Below are 22718 nucleotides of genomic sequence, written 5' to 3' on the forward strand. Positions count from 1 at the left end.
ATTTCTTTTTAAAGATTTTGTTTATTTGTTTGACACACAGAGAGAGAGAGCACAAACAGGGGTAGTGGCAGGCAGAGGGAGAGGGAGAAGCAGGCTCCCACCGAGGAGAAAGCCTGAGGCAGGGCTCGACCCCAGGACCCTGGTATCATGACTGGGGCCAAAGGCAGCCGCTTAACCCACTGAGCCACCCAGGCGCCCTGTCCTAGATTTTTTAAACCATTCTAATTTCTAATTTCACGTATTTTGTTAAACTACCCGAACAGATGCACTCAGATTTTGTTGTAGAAAATATGTTCACGGGCGCCTGGGTGGCTCAGTCGTTAAGCGTCTGCCTTCGGCTCAGGTCATGATCCCAGGGTCCTGGGATCGAGTCCCACATCGGGCTCCCCGCTCAGCGGGAAGCCTGCTTCTCCCTCTCCCACTCCCCCTGCTTGTGTTCCTGCTCTCCCTGTCTCTTTCTGTCAAATAAATAAATAAAATCTTAAAAAAAAAAAAAAGAAAATATGTTCACAATGCCTATGAGGTAATAAGATATCTTATTTTAGTTGTAAATTATTGGGCAATTCCCAGCAGTCTATAAAAAGGACTACAGTCATTCAGAAAAAATAATTAACTTCGATAAAAAGTTTTGTTTTTTTTTTTAAATACACAATGTGCTAACATTTGCTATTAGCCTCGGGCTTGGTCATATGCATACAGCACCCTCCATGTGGCCGTTGGGGGCTCCCTCAGTTGGCTACTCTGTCCTTTGACAATGCCTCCATCATTTTGTGAGCACTTCCTTACTTTTTAGAGTCACAAAATATTCCAGGTTAATCTTATGTTTTTCTCTGTCCCTGGAATTGATCGTGTCTCCAAAGAGCCCTGGATTTTTTAGAGAAGTCTACTTCATACCATTATGTACTCACTAATCTTTCACTAATGAAGACTTGATCTGTTTCTAGTCTTCACAATTACAAACAATGATGCCATGAACATTCCTTGAAAGGAAACTTAATAGGAAAAAAGGCTGAAAAATAGGGGGGGAAAAAGTGTGGGGGAGAAAAACAAATTAAATGCACTAATTCAGTTTTTATTTAGGAAAGAAAATGCTCCAAATGCCAAAGCCCTGCTTCAAAGAGAAAGGATATTATTTTAGATAATCTATAATTAAGATAGAAAAGTACTCATTTTATACATTAGCAGATATGTAATATTTGTGCCAAAGAATCAAATAATAGTTACTATGGAAACCAACATCTGGGGTCATATGAATAACTCATTTACAGCACTACATGAATGCTTTCTTTTATAGATTTTAGGACTCTTATATTTAAATTTCAGTTCCTTTTTATTTAATGTCTGCTTATTTTCTCAGCTTTCTCTACTTCCCCTCTTCTCAGATGTGTAGTGTGTCCAAGACTTACCAGTGGGTATTTTTAGACTGGTGATGCTTTAGAACATTTTCTTAAATCAGTGTCAGGGGAGAACAGTTTAGTCTCGGCTTGAACGTTGTGAAATGAATACAAATTTGCCTATTTAACCAGCCCTGAGACAGACTGTATTGGGCTTGCTGTGGACCAGAACGTCAAATGAGCTATATTTACAGCAGTAAAACCTTTTTTCACTAATTTCCCATCCAGTCCTCGTGGGGAGTCAATCACCAGTGTAGAAAGACTGGTGATCACAAAGCTGATAACATGTGAGACACTCTTTTCACATACATCAAAGATGTGAAGGAGACACTAAGAGGGTGTCACAAGATGACCTTAACACAAAGATGCTCGGTGTCCAGGTTTGGTTACCAAAGGAATCAATCCAAGAAGGCAGTCTATTTATAGTCTGTTAACTCCTCTGCAAGGTTCCCTGGCAGGAAGCACACAGGACCAATGTCATGGCTATGTGACATCACATCTAACGTTGACCTTTTCCAAAATATTTAAACCCTAGGATGAGATTATGCCCAGTTAACCAATTCTCTCCGATCACCCTAACAGGTGATAAGAAAAGCATGAAAAATCCACTGCAGAGTAAAGCATCCACCATAAAATCACACAGATCTGGGTCAATGACCATTGCTATGTACTGCTTTGGTGACAACTGAAACCTACCCGACTTTCAGTTCCCCACTGATAGAAAGCTTTCACCAAGACACCACCCCCCCCCCAAACAGGACCCAGATAAAGCACAACCCACTCATACTGTGCTTCTAAAATAAAAGTACCTTCCTGAAGATGAGCTATTTTTAGCCATAAAGGATTTTGCCTAACACCAGATAATTTTAAAGGGGGTTAAAAGGGAAAAAAGAAGTGCTTTTATTAAAGCAGACAGTCATCTTTTCCCTCCAGCAAGCTGGTAAATAATGACTAATGGTCAGAGAAACTACTCCTTTCAGACAAGCACTCCATTCTAGACGCCTGACTTCCGGATTTCATCTGGTCAGAAGACTCATAATCCAGCTCACAAATAAGAATCCACTTTTAAACAAGAGATTTTGAGATGCCTGACACTGAATATGCCCAGAGAGACACGGACCGGTATTAGTCGAAAGAGGTATTTTAAAATACACCACACATATTTTTTTCTGTCCCCAAAGAAGCGTATGAATGTTCTAATGCCACCAAGTATTATTTTCCAGTCATTTTTCAACAGGCCAATTACTAAGACAGGCAAGAGGAACAAAGTCTTCTTCATTCCATATTTCAAAAACAAAAAAACCGTAAGCTGGTCTTCAAGTTGAAAAACTCCAGGCTGTCCTTCTGTGCTCCCACTGAAATATACTGACTCTAATACGACATAAATAAGGTCCAAGATTAATTACAAGAGTTGTCAAGTCTCCTCTCATATTCCTGGAAAGAAAATATGCTCTGGCTTGAGAAAAAAGAATAACAGTAGGAAATACAGAAATAGTTAAGTTTACAAGCCAATCAATGACAGGATTCTCAGCCCTGGTAAGGTCTGGTGACTTTGGCTAGGCTATCTATTTGCAGATATATCCCTAGGAAGAAAGCCATTACTCTGAGTCAGTAACCCTATTGAGATTTTATTTTCTTCAGCTAACCATGAGATTTGTAAATCCCATATAATCAGCACACAATAAAAACCTACAGCATATGTTTTGATAACTTTCTTTTTTTTTTTAAGATTTTATTTATTATTTGACAGAGACAGAGATAGAGAGCAGGGACACAAGCAGGGGGAGTGGGAGAGGGAGAAGCAGGCTTTCTGCGGAGCAGGGAGCCCAATGTGGGGCCCCATGCGGGGCTCAATCCCAGGACCCTGGGATCATGACCTGGGCCGAAGGCAGACGCCTAACGACTGAGCCACCCTGGTGCCCTGATAACTTTAATTTCTAAGTTATTAATATTATGATCTGTATTCTGCAGCTAATTTAACAAGGTGACATTCGCTCCACTTTGTCCTGCTAAACTTCCAAAAGTTTTGAGAGCTCTGATTATTCTTCAGTCACCCTTTAACAGCAGTGAATACCTAAGGTTATATAACCCAGCTGAACTACTTTATTTGGCTCCTATGAAAGCCTAAGCTCATTGAAGTATGCTATACAGTGAAACCTAGCAGCTACAACTATAACCTTTATAGGCTGAATATAAATGGTGGATCTCAGAGACAAAATGCACATATTACAGTATACCAGGTGCAGAGTCCAACTCCAAGGTCAATTTTTGTCACTGGTTTCCCTCTCCCCCTGTGTTCCATCCCCATCCCTCCCTTGGCCTCCTACTTGAGACCTCCGCCTCTCTCCATGTCCATCACCTGTCACCTCTCAGCCCATTCTTGCACATCTCCACTCCTTTAGCCACATCGTTTAACATCTCCAATTTTCCTCTTCTCAGCAACTGTGTCTCTATGGCTCTTCCTCTTTTTACTGATTTCCCCCAGGCTATTAAGGCCCTGAGCTTCTGATCACCTTTCAGGGCCTGTCGGGGTGATTCCAGGTCATCAAGAATAAATAGGTGTCCTGGCATTAACCATAAGCTTTCTGAGACTAAAAATAGCCAAGTTACAAGTTTAAACATGGTACAAAACAAAGATTGTACAATGAATAATAATTCTCCAAGAAGCAATACACGGTCACATCACCTAACATCGTTAATCTGATTCCTAGGTTTGTTATTCTTGGCCATTAATACAAAGATTCTTTAAGTGCTAGTTAATAATCTGTTAAGAAAGCATAGCTCCCTAATTAAGTGGGAAGTCAAAAGTTCAGCAAGGATTTAGTGACTGGCTTCTAACAAATAAATTATGGAAAAGGAAAGATGTATAGTGGGTAAACCTGACAGACACCACCTTGACCAACTGATCAAGGTCACCATCGGCAGTACTAAGATGAGCTACCATGCACCTCTGAGGTGATGCAATCAGGGGAGCACTTACCTCCTGGTAGTTTTCCCCCAAATCTATAACCCTGGTCTAATCACAAGAAAACACCTGAAAACCAAACCAAGGGAAGTTCTACAAAATACCTAACCAGTACATCTCAGAATTGTCAATGTTATGAAAAATAAGGAAAAACCAGGAAACTGTCACAGATTAATGGAGATGAGGAGATGTGACAAGCAAAGGTATGGTATCCTGGATTAGATTCGGGAACAAAAAAAGAGACATGAGTGGAAAAACTAGTGTGGTCCTAATAAAGTCTGTAGTGGTTGTTGTTTTTGGGGGGGACGGTTTGTGAAAAGAAAGCTGAGTAAAGTCTGTAGTTTTAAAAGATAGTAATGCACCTATGCTAATTTTTAGTTTGGATAAATGGACCATGGTTGTGTAAGAGGTTATTCAGCAAGAGACATGCTAAGATGCAATGGAAAGAAGGATCTCAAAGTAGAAGGTATAGGTCTCAGCTCTTGTACTACTGGTCATATAATTTCAGACGAAATTATATTTCAGATGAAATTACTGTACCTCACTAAGTCCCCACTTCCTTACCAGTAAAATATGCTTACTATTAGCTTCCTCATAATTTGTGAGATTAAGGGCTCTATTAATCAAGGTCCAGTTAGGAAAACAGAAACCACACTGGTTATTTTAATAGAGAGAATTTAATATAAGGTACTGGTTAAACAGGCATTAGAGAACTAAAACAGGAGAAGGGGACACTGAGCTGACAGCAAGTGACCTCAGGAAGCAGCTCCCTCCCCTTTGAGCTGAGGGGACAGAGAGGAGAGGTGGGGGTTATCAGATCCCAGAGGCCTGCTGAACCTAGGACTCAGAATTTCTCTTTTTTTTTTTTTAGATTTTATTTATTTATCTGACAGAGAGAGACAGCGAGAGCAGGAACACAAGCAGGGGGAGTGGGAGAGGGAGAGGCAGGCTTCCCGCTGAGCAGGGAGCCCGATGTGGGGCTCGATCCCAGGACCCCGGGATCATGACCTGAGCTGAAGGCAGACGCTTAACGACTGAGCCACCCAGGCGCCCTCTCTTCTTCTTCTTGAGTATAGTTGATAGAAAGAAAGTGAAGATGACACAAACGGAGAGACAAATATTCCATGCTCACAGACTGGAAGAATTAATATTGTTACGATGTCTACATTACCCAAAGCAATCTACGGATTTGGTACAGTCCCTACTGGATTCTGAGGTGGGCCCTTCTCTTCCTGCAGTCCTTCCAGCACCCCGCGTTGGTGGAGCCTGGCAGGGAGCAGTGGGTGATGGAGAAATGTGACCCCTGGGCCCCAGCCCCAGCATCTGGGGAGGTTAGAGGCCAGGAGACAATGGCTTAGCTATTATTTGTGAAATAACTTTGTAGACCCTCACCTCTGCCCACTGGTACTTATTACTATCACTACTTCTGTGAAGTGCTCAGGCCAACCGCATGCTCTCCTCTTTTTTTTTTTTTTTTTAAGATTTTATTTATTTATTTGACAGAGAGAGACACAGCGAGAGAGGGAACACAAGCAGGGGGAGTGGGAGAGGGAGAAGCAGGCTCCCCGCTGAGCAGGGAGCCCGATGAGGGGCTCCATCCCAGGACCCCGGGATCATGACCTGAGCCGACGGCAGACGCTTAATGACTGAGCCACCCAGGCGCCCCTCTCCTCTTTCTTTTAAACATATTTTAAAGGTATGGGTTAACTGAGGATATACACTTGTGGTGTTTCCAGCATTTAAAATGTTAATAAATAGAAAAAATGGCTAGGGACTACATTCTCTTATTATAGTAATCTTTACTGCAAAGCTCATTTATCAGTGCTGCCTTCTAAAGACTGACTTCTGTAATAATCGGGGCTGCTATTTTACCTGATGGGCCTGGCAAGACCATTTTAGAGATTACAATAAGTGTGCTTCTTGGGGATGCTACCCTGTACATGTAGCGAACTGTTACTGGACTCAGAAGTCTTTGACTTTTATTGAATTGGTAGAACAGTTTCATTACAAATTAAGGCCACTATGCATCTCTTTAAAAGCTGAAAAAATTAACCAAATTTTTCTCTGAAATGCAACAGCAATAAGCATAGTTTCCCGTAAGGTGGTGCGTCTGATGACAACAGGAAACAGAGGTGAGAGTGTGTACATTTAGCTTCAGTATGTTTCAAAGAAATTTCGAGGAAAGTCCTACAACACAGATGCTTTAGTTTCACTGCCGAATACCACTCAGATCTTTGTGTTCTGGTTTGTTAAGAAACAGCATTAACCAACAAACCACAAGTTCAAGTGTTTTAGTGGCACTTTCCGAGTCAGCAAAACTTATGTCATAAAGTTCCTTTCTCAGAGCTTCTGTGAAACTGAACAACTCATGTATCACGTCCTCCCTGTGTGTGTGTATGTCTGCTCTTCCTGCCAGATTATAAACTTGAGGGAAAGATCCAGTTAGAGTTGTCTTTGTATCACCCGGAGTGATTAGACCAGAACATGGAGAAGATAGAAATGGGTTCAAATACATGAATAACATCTTCAGAAAAGCAGAGCATGTGCCCATGATGACTCTCAGGATTCTGAATATTTGCCCCTCAGGCTAAAGGGCAGGCTGGCACGAAGAGTGTTCTTCACAAAGTAACTGGAAAACACACAGTGCCAAGTGTTTTTTAATAAAGGGTTTGTGCATCAACATTCATTAAGTTTAACTAGGCGCTAAGACCTTCTGGTCTTGCCAGTGAACTGCATGCGGGAGCAGAGAATGAAAATAAGACTATTTAATAAAGTAATGGCAACACCAGGAGCTAGAAGACGCAGTTTCAGGCCTCGATTCTTGCACTTGCTGATAAGTGAGATTTCAGGTGAGTAATTTATTGTTTCTGGGCATCAGTCTCATCTGTAAAATGGGATTTACAGCCCTCGTCTATCTCCTAGGGTAATTAAAATCAAATAAGAAATGTTTTAAAGAGGGGCGCCTGGGTGGCTCAGTTGGTAAGCAACTGCCTTCGGCTCAGGTCATGATCCTGGAGTCCCGGGATCGAGTCCCGCATCGGGCTCCCTGCTCAGCGGGGAGTCTGCTTCTCCCTCTGACCCTCTTCCCTCTCATGCTCTCTATCTCTCATTCTCTCTCTCTCAAATAAATAAATAAAATCTTTTAAAAAAAAGAAATGTTTTAAAGATCATACAGTGCTAATGAAAATATTGTTGATCATTAGTGATCATTCATGATTATCATTAGTGATAATACTATCTTCTTTTTTTAAAAAAAGATTTTATTTATTTATGAGAGAGAGACAGAGTAGGGGGAGGAGCAGAGGGAGTGGAACAAGCATATTCCATGCTGAGTGCCAAGCTCAATGTGGGGCTCGATCTCAGGACCCTGAGATCATAACCTGAGCTAAAACCAAATCAGATGCTCAACCGACTGAGCCAACCAGGCACCCCGATGATACGATCTTCTTTAAAGAATTCTACCTGTAATACAGCTGTGAAGGCACGCATACCTCAGAGATACTGTGGTTTCGGGTCCAGACCCCTGCAATAAAGTGAGTCAAATGAATGTTTTGGTTTCCCAGTGCTTATAAAACTTATGTTCATACTATGCTGTAGTCTATTAAGTGTGTAATAGCATTATGTGTAAAAAAATGATATAGATGCCTTAATTTAAAAATATTTTATTGCGGGCGCCTGGGTGGCTCAGATGGTTAAGCGTCTGCCTTCGGCTCGGGTCATGATCCCAGGGTCCTGGGATCGAGTCCCGCATCGGGCTCCCTCCTCCTTGGGAGCCTGCTTCTCCCTCTGCTTCTCTCTCTCTCTCTCCCTCTCTCTCCTCCTCTGTCTCTCATGAATAAATAAATAAAATCTTTAAAAAAAACATTTTATTGCTGGGGTGCCTGGGTGGCTCAGTTGGCTACGTGTCTGACTTTGGCTCAGGTCATGATCTCAGGGTCCTGGGATCAAGCCCCGCTTTGGAATCCACTCAGCAGGGAGTCTGCTTCTCCCTCTCCCTCTGCTGCTCCCCCTGCTTGTGCTCTGTCTCTCTCTCTTGAATAAATAAAATCTTTAAAAATATATGTATTTTATTGCTAAAATGCTGACCATCATCTGAACTTTCAGTGAGTGAGTCATCATCACTTATCCCAGATCGCCATAACAAATATGATAATGACAAAGTTTGAAATATTGTAAGAACTACCAAAATGCAACACGAGACATGAAGCGAACAAATTCTTTTGGGCTTGCTCAATGCAGGATCGCCACAAACCTTCAATTTGTAAAACACTCAACATCTGCGAAGCGCAAGAAAGTGAAGCACCATGAAACAAGGTATGCCTGTACTTAGGAAAATGAACGTATGAATGAAATTATCAGCAATTAGATAAATATCTCTTACCTATGAATCCTAAAGCACTTGGAGTAAATAGCATTAGGATGTATCTATCTCACTTTGTTGTGACCCAGGAGAATTACTGCAAATCTGCCACATGCTCTATTAGAATTTAACCTCTCAGGAACAGCGGGCTCTCAGGGGGACATATAAATTCCTACCACGGTGACCGGAAGGCTTGTTGAGGTTCTCAGCTCATGACTGGAAGGCAGTGGGAGGTAAGCAAGGTTGTGGCCCTGGCAGTCTGTAAAGTGAAATGGGAGGTAAGCAAGGCTGTGGCTCTGGCAGTCTAACACACAGGACTTCTGCAGCATGACCCAAAACAACCACTAGCCACTGAAAAAACCAAGCTTCTGTCCTGCAGGGAGACAGACGTACCTGCTTCTGGGGAGCTGGGATTAGGGACTGAGGCTGAGGGCTGCCGATAACAGAGGCCAGGCTGCCCTGTACCCCTCCCGGCACCCTATGCACCCCCAGCTCTGCACCTCTCTCAGTGGTGTCTGCCAACGGACAGGGGCCGCCTGAGCTGTGTAGACAGCCGGCCTCAGAGAGAGCACTGGCATGTCTATGAACCACTCCTCCTTCCTTTCTTTTTAAAGATTTTATTTTTATTATTTATTTGAGAGAGAGAGTGGGGTGAGGGGCAGAGGAAGAAGCAGAGTGCCCGCTGAGCAGGGAGCCCGATGCGGGACTCGATCCCGGGACTCCAGGACCATGACCTGAGCCAAAGGCAGACGCTTCACCGACTTGAGCCACCCAGGCGCCCCCCAATCCTCCTTTCTAAGACACACTCTTTTTTTTTTAAGTCACGTTTATTGAGATCTAATTTTCATCAAAAGTAAAATTCACCCTTTTTAGTGTACACGGTTCTTTGAATTTTGACAAACACATACAGCTACGTAACCACCATCATAATCAAGATACAGAACACTTCCATCGCCCCCAAATGTTCCTTCGTGTCCTTCTGTAGGCAACCCCACCCTGCACCCAGTCCCTGGCAACCACTCATCTGTTTTCTATCCCTACAGTTTTGCCCTTTCCAGAATGACAAGACACATTCTTTACAATGCTAACATAAAATACCCAAAGGCCTCTTTCAGCTCACACACAACACCGTGTGCTCTGTTACCACACAAGCCTCTTGTGTATGTTAGGAAGAGGGGAGAAGCCAGGGCTTGAGGGGTACGAAGGGCAACGAAATTCACTGCGGCTTGAGATGCCAATACACCCTCTCCCGAAAGCAGGACACATCCTGGTGAGATGGGGAGCAGCTCTGTAAAGTCCAAACACAAAAACCCCATTTTAAAGTGTCTCCATATAAACATCCTGGTCTCCTCTTCCATGATGGTACAGCACTGGACAGAACTACATTTCCTTCCAGTTTAGAAGAACTTCTGGTGTTAAAGGAAAACATGAATGACTGTAGCTGGAACTGAATATAGATGAACAAGAAAATTCTGTTAAAAGCTAAAAAGCTTGAGTTTCAATAGGATGTTCTTCCTGTCAGATCTGGCTTGACCTCACATTGAGTTGTACGGGTCTCAAAATACTTAAGTTTTACTGAATTCTGCAGGAAGCACTCAAGAGCTGTGCCGGGCTTGGGTTAGGGTTAGGGTTCTCCACCATGTGACCTGAGACAGCTGTTAGCCAAGACTACAAACCTACTGCAATACATAAATACGTCTGACCAACATGATGTATATCTGAAACTTACACAATGCTACATGTCAATTATATCTCAATAAAAATACATAAATTCCAAGAAAAAGAGAGAGTGGAAGGCAAGCAGAGAGTGGGAAAAGACATATGCAATATACTTATTTGAGAAAGGACTCCTATTTTCTTAGTATTTCCTTACCAAGAAAGAAAAAGCAGATAAGCTAATAGAAAAACCAAACAAGCTAATAGAAAAGATTTGAACGGACGCTTCACAGAGGAGGAAAACAAATGGACGATAAACTTATGTAAGGATGCTCGACCTCATGAATCATCAGGAAAATGAAAATTAATCATACACACCCACCAGGATGAAAAAGGTGGAAAATACTAAGTGCTGGGGACTCTAAACCAAGCTGGTTGGAGGAAAATTGGTGTAATTGCGTTGAAAAACTGCTCAGCAGTATCTACAAGACCATACTCCCGTGCCGAGGCAATGCCAGTCCCAGGTACACTCAGAAGACACACGCATCCATACGCCCCTTGAGGTACATACAACAGGATGGTCATAGCCCCACACAACAGAATGCCAAATGCTATAAACCATCGTGTGGATGAACTATGGGCACTCACACACGGAGCACATGCACAATGAGAATAAACAATCGCTCGACGCAATGAAATAAGCAAATCTCACAAACGTTCTTCGTGAAAGGAACCAGACATAAATGGGCCCGTCTGTATGGTTCCACTTATAGAAAGATCAAATCAGGAGAGAAGACAGGATAGCGGTTACCCTGAGTTAGGGGTGGCGATAGGAAGAGGGATCAGGGGAGCTTCTGTGGGACTGGCCGTGTTCTAGTTCTTGATCTGGATACTGGTCATAGAGGTGTGTCTGCTTCGTGAAAATCAAGCGTACATGTAGGATTTGTTACCTTTTGGTGTATCTCTTATACGTCAATAAATACCACTTTTTAAAAGGACAAGCCAGGGCGCCTGGGTGGCTCAGTCGTTAAGCATCTGCCTTTGGCTCAGGTCATGATCCCAGGGCCCTGGGATCAAGTCCCACGTCGGGCTCCCTGCTCCGCGGAAAGCCTGCTTCTCCCTCTCCCACTCCCCCTGCTTGTGTTCCATCTCTCGCTGTGTCTCTCTCTGTCAAATAAATAAATAAAATCTTAAAAAAAAAAAAGCAAGGGGAGAAAAAAAGCAAGAGCAGAAGTGAGAACGAGCTGCGCAGCGATGCTCTCGCGCCCCTCCTCTACCCCCTCACTGTGTTCCCGTTCTCCAGCTGCTGAGAATGTTGGCAACAAACAGCCCATAGCTGCTCCTTCTCCAGCAATTAGGAACCAGAGCCTCCTGGTCCAAGAAAGTACCCCTGATCTCTCCTTCATCATAGCACCATGGGACCATCAGCGGCCAGTGAGACATGGGCAAGGGCATACAAAAGGCCAGGCCCCTTGCCTCAAGATAGGGCGACTCTGCAGTACAAGTTGTACTCCAAAGCTTTCCCGAGGGACCAGGCTAAAGTGAGTCTCTGCCAAGACCACATCGTTGTTCACTTTTGCTCCCCTGCCCCTTCTGGCTTCTGCTATCCACATTCCCAGGAGAGCCTTCCTTCAATAAATAGCTCTCACAAAGATCTCCATCTCAGGTTTATTTCTAGAGAAGCTGCTATCAGCAGCTGCCTAAGGAAGTGGACTCTGCAGGTGGAATTTGGGGGTAGGTTACCCACTCGCCCAGATGGTCCCTGGTGTGCTGTGGTGGTGCGACACAGGGCAGGGGATGCACTGGCTGGTTTATGGTCTCTGGTACAGGAAGTAGAGGAGAAATGGAGATAATAAAACCGTAGGAGTGGGAGGCTGCTATTAAGAGCCATCCATTCATCGAAAAGGGAAAAAGCCAGTCTCGGATGCAGCAGTCAACAATTTAAGGCTGAGTGTGACAGTCAGCCAGCCTTCCCTGGCAAATTTTAAAGACAGTCATCTCCTACAGGCATGGGACCTAATTTTAAAGAATGGCCGAACCAAAAAGAAGGCTGAACTCTTAGTCCAGGTAAGTCTAAGAAGTCAAAGTCAGGCCCCAGTGGGGAAAGAGTGGCCTTAGGGCTTGAGAAGCGGATGTCTATGGACATTCACTTGAGAACCGTGAACCCCAGATTCCCTGGACCTGCAAAGTGGCCGGCTTCCTCTCCTTGGAAGATAGGGGAATCCCCCTTGAAGATGACGCAGCGGTCTCAGACAAGACAAGACAGTGCTTGCCCTACAAAGGCGCTGCCCCATCTTCCCTCCTGGCCATAGGCCATAATTAGGGTCAAATCTGAGTATCACTCACCTGGGGCCTGAAGGCCTGCTAAGAGAAGGGGGAGTTATTATGCCAAAGATATGCAGGCCCAGGCTAACGCAGGCACAGGTCGGAACAGTGTATGTGGGAGTGGTCTGAGGGTGCTGGATCAAGGGATGTGGAATACAAAGCTGGATGAGGGAGAGCCTGCTGGTGTGGGGGCATATTCTCGTGATACAGAATTAACACCGTGGCAAGGGCCCTGGGTCTAACCTGCGCTGGGGAAGGTGGCCTCATGGGAGCTCAGAAAAGCAATGGACCACACTAATGGATTCCAGAACCTGCCGCAGCAGTTGTTGGAAGAAAAGATCAAAAAGTGTATAGGAGTTGGCACGCTAGGATGGGTCTGCCGCACAGAACCGGAAAAACTCACTAGCTGGCCATGTCCTTTGGGGGTCTTGAAGATAGTCCTGTTACCAAAGCCAAGACTCTGTGGCTTATATTGGTTACCAACGTCAATCCTGCCCCAGGAATCGGGGCCATCTTCTTTGTTCCCACTGCAACCTGAGATCAGACTGCCATCGAGTCTCCTGTGGGCATCTGGTGCCCCTTTACCTGTCCTCACGACCCTCTAATTCATCCTCTATACATCGTCTGAGTGAGCTTTCAAAATGTGTACTCTAGGACTCCCAGTTTAAAACCCACTAGTGGGGGGCGCCTGGGTGGCTCAGTCGTTAAGCGTCTGCCTTTGGCTCAGGTCATGTTCCCGGGGTCCTGGGATCGGTCCCCGCATCGGGCTCCCTGCTCGGTGGAGAGCCTGCTTCTCCCTCTCCCTCTGTCTGCCGCTCTGCCTACTTGTGCTCTCTCTCTATCTCTGTTAAATAAATAAAAATCTTAAAAAACAACAACAACAACAACAACAACAAAACCCACTAGTGGTTCCCCATGCTTACAGGAGAAAAGTCCGAAGCCTGCAGGAAGGCAGACAAGGCCCCTCCCTCTAGGCCCAGCTCCACAGCCCTCTGGATGCTAAGCTTTTGTTAGATGGAATCATCTGGAGCACAAAGCCCTCATCTTGTTTAGATGCCTGTGTTAACCCTTGCTCTTCAGCCCCTCCTCCAAGATGTTCTCGTTTCCTGGCTATTGGAAAAGTTTCTTAGTTCAGGGATGCACTTTATCTGCCTTTGTGTCTCTAGTGTTTAACATTAGCCTGGAATATCACAGGTGTCCAATAAAATGGTAAATAAGGGGCACCTGGGTGGCACAGTCAGTTGGGCATCAGACCCTTGATTTCCGCTCAGGTCCTCATCTCAGGGTCATGAGATTGAGCCCCACATTGGGCTCCGTGCTCAGCGTGGAGTCTGCTTGGGATTCTCTCTCCCTCTGTCCCTTCTGCTCATGCTCTCTCTCTAAAAATAAATAAAAATTTAAAAATTTTTTTAAAGACTTTATTTATTTATTTGACAGAGAGAGAGAGAGAGGGAACACAAGCAGGGGGAGTGGGAGAGGGAGAAGCAGGCTTCCCGCCGAGCAGGGAGCCCAAAGCTGGGCTCGATCTGAGGACCCTGGGATCATGACCTGAGACAAAGGCAGACACTTAACCGACTGAGCCACCCACACACCCGTATTTATTTATTTTGGAGAGAGAGAAGGAGAGGAAGAGAGAGAATCTCAAGCAGATTCTGTGCTCAGTGCAGAGCCCGACGCAGAGCTCAATCTTATAACCCTGAGATCACCACCTAAGCCGAAATCAAGAGTCGGATGCTTAACCAACTGAGCCACCCAGGTGCCCCCCTTTCTATAGCTTCTATCCATATAACTATACCCTGAAGTTTACATACCAGAGAGAAAACCATGATCCCCATCTTACATCTCAAAGCAAGGCAGTAGATCTAATATGGAACGCCCTATTTCTCTAGACTTGGCCAATGCAGCATATGTAGCTAAAAGAAGGAGCAAACTTAGTTGACACTTTTTGCATTAAAAAAAGAAATCTAAGCAGTAGTTTCAAAGTATCTTCCCCAAGATACTTATTAACGACAAAGAGAAAGATGGTAACTCTACCATGCAGAAACCCATGGTGAATTATATCTCCATAAAGCTCTTATTTAACAAAGTAATACAGATACAATCAGGGTCAGGCACAGGCAGAACTTCGGAGGTGCTGCCGATGTTCCAATTCTTGATCTGGGTGGCGGGTACAGGCTGTTTATGGTTTCTTTAAACTGTAGATACATGATTCATATATTCACATATAAATATTTCACAATTCACAATAAAAAAGTGAGAAGAAAAACAACAGAAAGTAAGTTAAGGGGCACCTGGGTGGCTCAGTCGTTAAGCGTCTGCCTTCGGCTCAGGTCATGATCCCAGGGTCCTGGGATCGAGCCCCACGTCGGGCTCCCTGCTCAGCGGAGAGCATGCTTCTTCCTCTCCCTCTCCCTGCTGTTCTGCCTACTTGTGCTCTCTCTCTGTCAAATAAATAAATAAAAACTTTAAAAAAAATTTTATTTGAGAGAGAACAAAAGTGAGAGAGATCACAGAGGGAGAGGGAGAAGCAGACTCGCCACTGAGTGGAGAGCCCAACTTGGGGCTTGATCCCAGGACCCCGAGATCATGACCTGAACCGAAGGCACAGACTTCACTGAGCTACCCAGGCACCTCAAATCAAATGTTTCTAAAGGTAAATCATTGCATATTGACACCAGTGGGATGCAGCTACCTGGCTCCAGTCCTCACCATGCTTATTCTGATCTTTTTGTTATGCTCCACAAGCCCCCAACCCCACTTAGCGGGCCACACCCTTCCTGTAGTTCACTAAACAATTAAGTCATTATTTTATGAATTTCCTTAACTTTCCTATTCCATATATTTTCCTAGAACTGTCTCCTCCCCTGCTCAGCAGTAAGTAGTCCCTTTTCCTATTTTTACAGAAAATTTAAATGCTTGTTTTAAAAATAAAAATGTGTTCATTAGAAAAAATTCAAATACACATATCCACATAGAAGAATACAAAGTCAGAAGTACCTCCCCTCACTGATGTACCCCAATAGTTACCACTGTGACAGGGTAAAATGCATTGTTCTCAAACGTATTTTGTGTACCTACAAATATAAATACACAAACATACGTATATTGTGACACACTGTTATTCTGATCAGAAATGAATCAGGTTCCACATTATACATAACAACTTGCTTTTTTCAGCAAACCATGTGGTCATGGACATATTTTCATCTCAGTGGGTACAAATCTACTTTATTTTTGGCTGAATACCAGTTGTTTTTTTTTAAAGATTTTATTTATTTGACAGAGAGAGACACAGCGAGAGAGGGAACACAAGCAGAGGGAGTGGGAGAGGGAGAAGCAGGCTTCCCGCTGAGCAGGGAGCCCGATGTGGAGCTCGATCCCAGGACCCTGGGATCATGACCTGAGCTGAAGGCAGATGCTTAACGACTGAGCCACCCAGGCACCCCCTGAACACCAGTTCTTAGTGTAGACACACTATAATTTATTTAACAATTCCTGCCTGATGCGTGCAAAGCCCACTTCTGGTGTCAAAAGTGAATCAGTGTTGTAGCAGAATATAAAGGAGGGTGTTTCTCCTTTATACAGAGATTCAGAGAAATGAAATCGCTTGACTTTTCTTTCTTAAGATTTTTATTTATTTATTTATTTAACAGAGCTAGAGAGAGAGCGTAAGTAGGCAGAGTGGCAGACAGAGAGGGAGAAGCAGGCTCTCTGCCGAGCAGGGAGCCCGATATGGGGCTCGATCCCAGGACCCTGGGATCATGACCTGAGCCGAAGGCAGCCGCTTAACAGACTGAGCCACCCAGGCGCCCCATAAAGTCGCTTGTCTTAAAGGGTCTGCATAACTAAAAATATAAATACCGCCAAACTAAATGCCAAACATAGTGGCAGTACAATTTATGAAGGAAGAAAGATGAATAGCATGCAAAAGACAAATAACTCAATCTACAATGCATACCCACATACCCACAGAAAAGAGGCATGTTCTTGCCACAGGCTCTTGTATGTCCTGCTAAAAATTCATATGTTGAAGGCCTAACCCCCAATGGGACCGTATTTGGAGATGAGGCTTTGGGGAGGTAATTCGGGTTAGATGAGGTCATAATGGTGGGTCTCTCAAGATGGGATTAGTGCCCTTAAAAGGAGACGAAGAGGGAGAGAGCACTTTCTTTCCAGCATGTGAGGACCCAGCAAGAAGGTCAATTGCAAGAAGGTCCTCACCAGAACTAAATCTGCCAGCACCTTGATCTCGGCCTTCCCAGCCTCCAGAACTTGAGCAATGAATACCTGTTGTTTAGGCCCCTAGTTTATGGTGTTTTGTTTCAGCAGCCCGAGCAGTCAAACACAGGATGCCTGTATTGTGACTGACCCATCTGAAGACACTGGGGCCTGGGCACAAACCAAACTGCAGATAAAACCCACACACAGCAACCAGTCTAAGTGTTAGCTGTCCCACAGAGGTTGCTCCTCATGTCCCCAACTACTCCCTGACTTCAATTCACACTGCCCACAATTCTTGAATCTGCACCATCTTTATTTTTAATGCCACTATTCTAGCTCAGGCACTTTGTATCTTCTTCCTTAACTAAAACAAACCACTACCTAATTGGTCCCTCATCTTCTGTCTTTCCAATTCACTCTCTACACCATGAGGTGATTTAAAGAATTAACTTTCTAGGGGCGCCTGGGTGGCTCAGTCGCTAAGCATCTGCCTTTGGCTCAGGTCATGATCCCAGGGTCCTGGGATCGAGCCCCACATCGGGCTCTCTGCTCGGCGGGAAGCCTGCTTCTCCCTCTCTCACTCCCCCTGCTTGTGTTCCCTCTCTCGCTGTGTCTCTCTCTCTCTGTCAAATAAATAAATAAAATCTTTTTAAAAAAAAATTAACTTTCTGAAAGGTCAATCAAATCATAATAGCTGTCATTCTTTGAATTCTTAAAATGTATCTGCAAGATAGGTATTTTTATAGATGGGGAAACTCATGGCCAATACATTAACCAACACCACGAAGCTAGTCAGTGGCAAAGCAACTCGTGACTATGACCTTCTTTACTGCCTTATGGAGAAAGGCATAAACTTCTCAGTACAATCCTCATGACCCTTCAAACATGGGCCCAGTTTGTCTTTCCAACCTCAGCTCTCACCAACATCCCTCAAAATTCAACCCTTACAGCCCACTCACCATTCTGGAAACCCAACAGGCACGTCTGCATCTTAGTTGCTTCCTTACATTGCTTGTTAATTCTGCCTTAATGACCTTCCCAATATCCACCTGGGAAATCCTGCTCACCCCACCCCGTCCAAGGAGTCATCTCTCAGAGCCAGTGTCCTGGGTAGAAAGCATCCTCACTCCTCTCTGCTCTCAGAGCACCCTGGCCCTGTCTCTCATACAGTCACATAGAACTTACCAGGACACGTCACAGTCATGGGCAATCCGCCTGCCCCATCATACTGGGAGTGCCTTGAGGCAGGGGCCAAGTTTTTTTCATCTTTGCACTCCTGGTTGTTAGCACAGTATATGATTTGCAAATACTGAACAAATGAATGGCACCATGACTGACACAAAGCTCTACATGTGTAAAACTCTACTGCACAAATAGATATACTGTCAAGTTCCTTTAAATAACTTGCTCTCAGGGCGCCTGGGTGGCTCAGTCCATGAAGTGTCTGCCTTCGGGTCAGGTCACGATCTCCAGGTCCTGGAATCGAGCCCTGTATCAGGCTCTCCGCTCAGCGGGGAGCCTGCTTCTCCCTCTCCCTCTGTGATCACTCTCACTTTCATTCTCTCTCAAATAAATAAAAAATAAAATAAAATAAAATAAAATAAAATACCCTGCTCTTCCTGCACACATGTGAATAAAGGGGCTCAATTTACAGAGACTTGATTGGGTGTATCTCTATTAGGGGGAGAAGAAAGGCCCACCTGTGTGCACCTTGGTTCTTAAGGCCAGCTGTGCAGTCCTGGCTGCAGGGAGCATGAGGAGGAAAAAGCTCCAGCGGCCCAGGAACAGAACACACAAGATAATGTGGAGTATCAGGGGCTTGACCAAAACTCAACTACTTTCCTCAAAGGTGAGAGGATACGTTTGGACTCAGGTATCATTTGATTCTCTGTCAATCCTCAGTTCACTGAGCCTCTAAATAACTTAGAGTTTTAGCAGTAATTTACCTTGACAAAAGAAGACCTAGCTCAGTAAAGGAGCAAAAAATCAGCACTGGCTCTTCCCCACCTAGGAAGGGGAAGGATGGTCTTTATTTAACATTTTATAACTGTGATGCACAAACACAGGGATCTTAGCTCCTCTAGATGCAGGGATCAGAGCAGAAAGACCTTCAGAAGCCCTGTTCACTACTTAAGACAGTTACTTAAAAGCCAGTGAATATTCTCTCCACCGAAAACTCTCAGTAGCTGCATAAATAACCAACCTGAGGGGATAGCAGTGTAGCCACCATTGCTCTGGGCTTCTTTTTATCCAGCAATTCCAAGGCATTTTTCAAGCATCACATTCCTATAAAGTTAGAACTCTCCCCGTTTACACTGGGTAATTTGAGAGTCTTAGCGATAGATCTGCCAAGGTTGCAAAGGGTTTAATGGTAAGATGTAAACAAAACCTGAAATCTTGATTCTAACCTCTCTTCCACCATCCTTCTAGGTATATGCACACTCTCGTTCTTTAAATCTGACCCTTAGGACTTGATACTAAATTTGACTTTGACAGATTATTTTAAGTGTAGACCAGCAGGGCTCCGGTACAAACTATAGGCCGAGTGATACGTTTGCAGGAGATACTTTTAAGTCTGATCTGTCAGAAATGACAGGAAAGACCACAAGTCCCACAAGCCAAGAAGTCTATGGTATTTATATTTTATATAACAATTTTTTTAAGATTTTTATTTATTTATTTAAGAGAGAGAAAATGAGAGAGAGAGAGAGCACGAGAGGGAAGAGGGTCAGAGGGAGAAGCAGACTCCCCGCTGAGCAGGGAGCAGGGAGCCCGATGTGGGACTCGATCCCGGGACTCCAGGATCATGACCTGAGCCGAAGGCAGTCGCTTAACCAGCTGAGCCACCCAGGCGCCCCTTTATATAACAATTTATTTCAACATCTTCCTCTCCCTATCTTCACACTCTCTGGGAGGAGGAGCTGCTTGATGCCTTTAAAAGGCTGTTTTCTCTCTTCTGCAACCGGATGCCCAATTATTGACCCCAGGGACATGTTTCTATTTTTTTTTTATTTTTATTTTTTTAAGATTTTATTTATTTGAGAGAGAGAGAATGAGAGATAGAGAGCACGAGAGGGAAGAGGGTCAGAGGGAGAAGCAGACTCCCTGCTGAGCAGGGAGCCCGATGTGGGACTCGATCCCGGGACTCCAGGATCATGACCTGAGCCGAAGGCAGTCGCTTAACCAACTGAGCCACCCAGGCGCCCCAGGGACATGTTTCTAGAGAGTAGAAGTCCATTCCTCAGAAATCAAGCTACAAGTCCATCCCCAATCTCTGGGCCGTCCCCTAACCAGGTGTGATGTGCAGTAACAGCAAAACACAGAGGTCACAGCGGCAGATGGAATTACATACCACATAGCAGCTCTCCCAAGAGATACTCCAAGAGATCATGTCCCTGCCACTAGGTCTACTTTTAGATCTCTCTCCGCATCTCACAATTCGTACTTGATGACCTACTTGGACAGACTCACCGACATGATGTGGACAGAGATCCTGAGCACACACGCCCTGACGAGCAGCAACAACAGAGCGCTTCAGCCTCTGGAGCTGGACTGCTGGGTTCAAATCCTGATTCAACCACTTACAGGCTTGCTGATCCTTGTTTAAATTCCTGGTGCCCATGTTCCTCATCTGTCCAATAAGGACCTTCCTCATCAGGGTGTGAGGGCAAAATGAGAGGACACAGATGAAGAGCTTAGAACAACCAGGCCTTGCAAACAGGAAGTGTCCCGTAAATGTTCGCTGTTACCACTATGGAATAACGTGTGGGGAAAGAAAAGGGAACGTGCCACGTTCATTCCGTGTACTAGTTCGAGCTGCCTATTCGAAGTTACTCTGATTTGATGTCTTTTGGAAACATTTGCTTGGTACAGCATCAAGCATATTTAATGATGACTACATAGAAACAACAAAAAAAAGTCCAGTGTTGACACTCCTTGGGAAAAAGTCTCAAGTGTAAGGTCAAAGCTGCTCAGGGCTTCGGGAGGAGCTCAGTCTCTCACGGGTTCACAGAGAAGTGTCAACGAGGCAACTGAACTGGGAAGGTATGCCAGCCTGCAGAAACCTCCAAATGACCCCAGGGAAGCATGTATTTGTCTTTAAATAATCTCTATGGCCTGAAAAGTTCAAAATTAAAAACAAAACAAAACAAAAACCCTATTCTGACACCAGAGGGAAGGAAACAGAAAAGGAGTAACCGATGCAAATGGCAAGTCCCCATAAGAAGAAAGGGCCGTTTTCCAAGCACGAGCTGACTCCCGCGGGGGGAGGCAAAATTCTTACTGGCTCTATCAAAAAAGAAAGATCCCTCTACTCTAATTGCTAAGGCAGAGTAACAAAATCAAAGAGCAGACATTTGGGGCGCCTGGGTGGCTCAGTCATTAAGTGTCTGCCTTCGGCTCAGGTCATGATCCCAGGGTCCTGGGATCGAGCCCTGCATCGGGCTCCCTGCTCCGCAGAGAGCCTGCTTCTCCCTCTCCCACTCCCCCTGCTGTGTTCCCTCTCTCACTGTGTCTCTGTCAAATAAATAAATAAAACCTTAAAAAAAAAAGAGCAGACATTTGATGAGCATTAGTTGGCAGGACTAAACGTGAAACAGAAAGGATGGGGCATTTTGAAAGCACTCCTGAACTGTGAATGAGAGGAGGGGGGTCACTCCAGATACAAAAGAAAAAAATAGTGGAAACATATCATTAAAAAAAAAAAAATTCTCCAGGTCACTTGTCTGCCTAAAAATCTTCACTATTCCCCACAGCCTACAGGAACGAGTCAAAAACCTCTGGAGGCAATGGAGTCCCCCACCTACCTTTCCAATCGTGTTTCGCCATCAGGAAACGTCCGCTCCCGCCAGACTGGCTTCTTTATTTGTTCCAGGGAGAAACAAATTATGCTCATTTCAGCTTTGTATCCCCAGCGCCTATCACAGTACCTGGCACATAGCCGCTGCTTGGTAAATGTTTGCTGATTCAACAACAATGGGAACGCTTTTAGGCCCGTCCTCTGCACCTCTCTCCTGCAAAGCCCCTTCCCCACCCCACTGGTGAAAACCCAGGCATCTCCAAAGCCTCGCTCAACGCCCTCCACCTCTTCTCAGCACCAGCAACCTGCGCACGCCGTCTTCCTCTCCTGCTCTCAAGCCCCCCAGCGTCCCATCACTTCAGACCTCTGCTGCTATTCAGACATTTCCTGTTCCTATGTTTCATCTGCCCCATACACTGGGAGCTTCTGGAGGAAGGCAGGATATGTTGAAGCAATGAGAAGCAGTGGAAAAGTTACTGATCTTCGGCCATGCAGACCTGGTTATTTGACTTTGGGAAAACTTCAAGTAAACACTTAGAACAGTGCCTGGAACATAGCATGCGCTTCGTAAACGCTAGTATTGTCATTACTCGTTTCTTGGAACCTCAGGTCTCCCTCTTATAAAATGGGGTAAATAATAAACCTTCTGGGGCGCCTAGCTGGATCAGTCGGTAGAGCACATGACTTTTATTTTTTTCAAGTTTTTATTTAAATCCCAGTTGTTAACACAGTGTAATATTAGTTTCAGGTGTAGGATTTCGTGATTCACCACTTACATAGAACACCTGGAGCTCATCACAAGTGCCCTCCTTAATACCCGAGAACAAGACTCTTGACCTCGGGTGGTAAGTTCAAGTCTCACACGTTAGGCATAAAGCTTACTTAAAAAAAAAAAAAGGAGTAATGATAAATCTGTCAGGTGGCTCCTTATGAAGATTAGGAATAATGTCTGAAAAGTCTCGAGGACCTTCCTTGGCTCACAGCGGCTACTCACAAGCC

General features: G+C 44.6%; 2 protein-coding genes across 10 annotated transcripts in view; one reads left to right on the plus strand and one right to left on the minus strand.

The window, feature by feature from the left end:
* The window catches only part of LOC113939299 (60S ribosomal protein L35a-like), a 426207-nt gene that overhangs the window by 181240 nt on the left and 222249 nt on the right, over window positions 1-22718 (plus strand). The window lies entirely within an intron of this gene.
* The window catches only part of RNF157 (ring finger protein 157), a 78112-nt gene that overhangs the window by 33504 nt on the left and 21890 nt on the right, over window positions 1-22718 (minus strand). The window lies entirely within an intron of this gene.

This window comes from Zalophus californianus, chromosome 16, assembly GCF_009762305.2.
Source record: "Zalophus californianus isolate mZalCal1 chromosome 16, mZalCal1.pri.v2, whole genome shotgun sequence".
NCBI lineage: Eukaryota > Metazoa > Chordata > Mammalia > Carnivora > Otariidae > Zalophus > Zalophus californianus.